The following is a 4,096-nucleotide window of genomic DNA, read 5'->3' on the forward strand; positions in this document are numbered from 1 at the left end:
GGTTTCATATTGAGAAAAAGCGCTACAGATGCAATGTTTGCTCTGAAATTGTTGATAGAAAAATATAGAGAAGTCCAGAAGGAGTTACATTATGTGTTTGTAAAGTTAGAGAAAGCTTATGACAGGGTGCCAAGAGAAGAGTTGTGGTATGTATGTTTGCAGATGACACTGCGATCTGTAGTGAGAGTAGAGAGCAGGTTGACTCGAGCCTGGAAAGGTGGAGATATGGTCTGGAGGGAAGGGGAATGAAAGTCAGTAGGAGCAAGACTGAGATTGTGTGTAAATGAGAGGGAGCCCAGTGGAATAGTGCAGTTACAAGGAGTAGAAGTGGTGAAAGTAGATTAGTTTAAATTCTTGGGGTCAACTGTCCAAAATAATGGAGAGTGTGTAGAGAGGTGAAGAAGAGAGTGCATGGAGGGTGGAGTGGATGGAGAAAGGTGACAGCAGTGATTTGTGACCGAAGAATATCAGCAAAAGTGAAGGGGAAAGTTTACAAAACAGTAGTGAGACCAGCTATGCTGTACGGCTTAGAGATGGTAGCACAAACAAAAGACAGGAGGCAGAGCTGGCGGCTTGGGACTCCCCCCAAGCCGTCAGCCTCCGGGGGGTGCAAAGGTGGTGGTCGTAGCTCCCCTAGTATTTCTACATTTTGAACTCTTCCAGGCTAGTTAACTCATTTTCCAGCAGATGTCATTTAATTCTGTGAGGGTTCAGGGGTCAGGGCTTAGGGACAATATTGGGAACTTTCTTTCATTGTATATTACAGTGCAAAAAGATGAGAGATTCTGTTGAAATTGTGTTCTGATTGTCATAATTCTTATCATCACATTTGGATCTGATTTAAAAGCTGTTTCGTTGTATTTTAAAAACATTAAAATCTTTTGGCTTCTCATTTTCCACTGGGGGTTGCAGTGTTTTATCCATCAGCAGATCTGAGATGGATTAAAGATTTGCTTTATGACATCCAAATATCTATACATTTGGAACTTAGTACTACTACTACTACTACTACTACTAATAATAATAATTTTATATTTATAAAACACTTGCAAGTTACACATTTCAAAAGGGCAGAGTTTTTATTGAGTCAGGCTGATGAAACAGATTTTACTATTAAGTGACACCATCGCTTCTGCAACAACAAAATTCGTGCATACTTGTGCCCAAGATGTGGTAGGACAGGTAGGTAGACATTCTAGGTCAGCCACACTTCAAACACTTACTGTAAACACGCTGTAGACGGAGTCAGAGACACTCCTGCTTTGTGTCAACAGTGTCATGCGTTTGCGTGATCTCAAAAAGAAACCAGGCTATTAAATCTAATGTGTCCCTTGGATCACTGAGTAGTCGGTTAGAACCCAATAAGATCTGCAACATTTAAAATGTCCAAATTCATTCTTGGGATCTTGAATACGAGTAAATTATTGAGCATTAGCTTGTATACGTCATTAAAAAGAGAAGCATAGCCCCATTTTGCAGTTTATCCATTTATTCACTGACATAAAAAAAAAAAATCACATTTTTCCTCATAAAAACAAACAAATTCATCAGTAACAGAAAATTTAAACTTATCTGCACAAATATTAACAAACAATGGAGAATTTTCTTGTAAGCTTCTGAATTATTGACCAAAAAAAAAAAAAAAAAAAAAAAAAGTATTTTTCCATTCTTCCAAAAAATTCCTTATGTGCTGGCATCAAACAGGTAACATTAGTTTGAGATTTTTTATAACATCACTCAGAGGTGCTTTGGGGAAATAAACCAAGTGGTTATGCTCCATTTCAAAGTAAAAAAAAAAAAAAGTTCCTCTTTAACTCTGAATTGATCAGCAGGTTAGACTTGTTTGGGGTAATAAGCACCTTCAACACAAAACTCTTGTTAATTTTTTCTTTTCTTTTCTTTTTTTTTTTGTTAATCAGGTGGTGGAATCATAAAATTTAAATCCACTCAAACAAAAAGAACATTTTACCAAAATAAATTTTAATTTAACTTCAGAATTGGTAAAGCCTTTTCACAAAGTACATTTTATTACATGTGGTTCAGATAAGGACTAGGAATGACTTTTAAGAATCCTGATCAAAATGTGGATTCCTCAAATGGTTGTTGGTTTTTAAATAGAAGTGTTTAAATAGAAATTGCAAAAAGATTAACAAGAAGAAAAAAAGAAGGACTTTAGGAGTTAGAAGCCATTTATATTCCAATGTTAAAGACAGCTTATGTTTCTTAGTGTGTGTATTCATCAGTTTTGTTTTGCACCTGTTAGTGCTTGTGGAAGAGAGGCACGTGGCACCATAGTGTGCATGCAACAACAACTAAGAAATAAAAATTGCAAGCAGCATCAGGTTTGATGGTACAAACTTCAGGTTAGTGCAAAAGCATAAAAGTAGACCCCTGATTTCGTAATTCTGTAATTACTCTCATAATCTCTGCCTGGGTGGTGTTTTAAACTACGATTTGCAGTATAATGACTCAGCAAAACCAGATTGTGTATGAACAATTTTTTTCATGTTCATGAGATTGTGTTTTCTATTTAACCCATCCAAAATTACTTAAAACCAACTGAGGAATTGTCAAGTAGTTGGTTTTTTTTTGTCAAGCCTCTAATAAGGGATGAATCAAATAATATATTATTCAGTTAATTATCTGTTATTTGTTTAATTTGAGATACATTTCAAATAGTTTCAGTTTCTGAATGTGAAGATCTGATGTCTGAACATACGTAGATTTCTTTTATCGAGTCTAAGGGCCCCTACATAGTACAAATGTTCTCGAATTGCACATGAAGAGGAATCGTATGCAATATGTGTAAAATCGGAGCTGACACCGTTGTTCTGTGTGCTGAGGCAGACAAGGGGCGTGGCTGGCTGCCATCTCTGGCCCTGGAAGGCCAGCTGCAGAACACTGTCCCAACGTACGTGCGTGTGTGTGCTTGCTGTCCTCACGTGGAAATACATAAAAACGCATATCGCTTTTGTGAACAGGCTGAGAGCGCGCACAGTGGTGCACACTGACAGGCTGTCCCAGCTGAATTGGACCATCAGTTCATGGGACACACAGCAGGGGACCTGAATGTCATGTCTGTCTGACAGGACGTGTGTGTCATGTCAGACACACGCGTGGGCCCGGGCCCAACATGTGTGTCCTGTGAGCGGTGTGCCGCAGGACTATGTGACAAGTCAGACATTGTGACAAATACTATTTTTTCAGTCACGTATCAGCAGAAATACAACCATAACAAATGCTGTTTGGTCAGATATCACAGCACTTTTTCTCTTTTTTAAAAAATACGTTTATCCCTTCTGATCTCAGCCATTCCATGCTGCTGTTGTCAGACAGTAATTATAGTGCAGTGGTAAAGTTTTTCTGCCTGGTAATCAGAGCTTTTGTAAATTTGCAGGTTCGAATCCCGTGAGCAGCATTTATTTATTATTTAACTGTGGGGTTCTGTATTGCATCCACTTTTATTATTTATATCAACCCAGTGATATTCATTAACTATACAGCGTTTTTTATTTTATTTTTTCTTCACATCAGCGGCCCAATAGGGTGCAACATGTCCCAGCTGCTTGCACTGTGTTCCTGCTGCGATGGATTTGTGCACGCTCATGCACAACACTGTCGCGTGCACAAAACCGTTGCAGTGGATCATTCATGCCTGCCCGTCAGGTCGATGTTTCGTGGTTTGCTCATACGAGCTGTTCCACCGTGATTCGCCCCTGATTTGTACTTATTCTTACAGTGTGTGAAGTGGCCCTAAGTGATGTTAGTTGTCAGTGGTACGGTGGCCCTGAAGGTCAAAGATGCTGACATGTTAAAGAGAGGGACAGGACACAGATGGTGCTCCATAGAGGAGGTGGTCAGGCTGGTAGCAGTGATCACTGTCATGTCGTCTCTGAAGGTGTGAAGTACGTGAACGTCAATGTGGACATGCAGAGCGTAAAAAGTCGACGGAACAGATGTGTGATAATGTGAATGATTACAGAACGCCACACCAAAGACACCAAGACAGAAAGACAGAGGCTAAAAATGCATTTTGAATATTTTGAAATGCATGGTTTCCCTCAAACGATCACATTTTTACCATTTTTCAGTAGAT

This window comes from Thalassophryne amazonica, chromosome 23 (assembly GCF_902500255.1).
Source record: "Thalassophryne amazonica chromosome 23, fThaAma1.1, whole genome shotgun sequence".
NCBI classification, from domain to species: Eukaryota; Metazoa; Chordata; class Actinopteri; order Batrachoidiformes; family Batrachoididae; genus Thalassophryne; species Thalassophryne amazonica.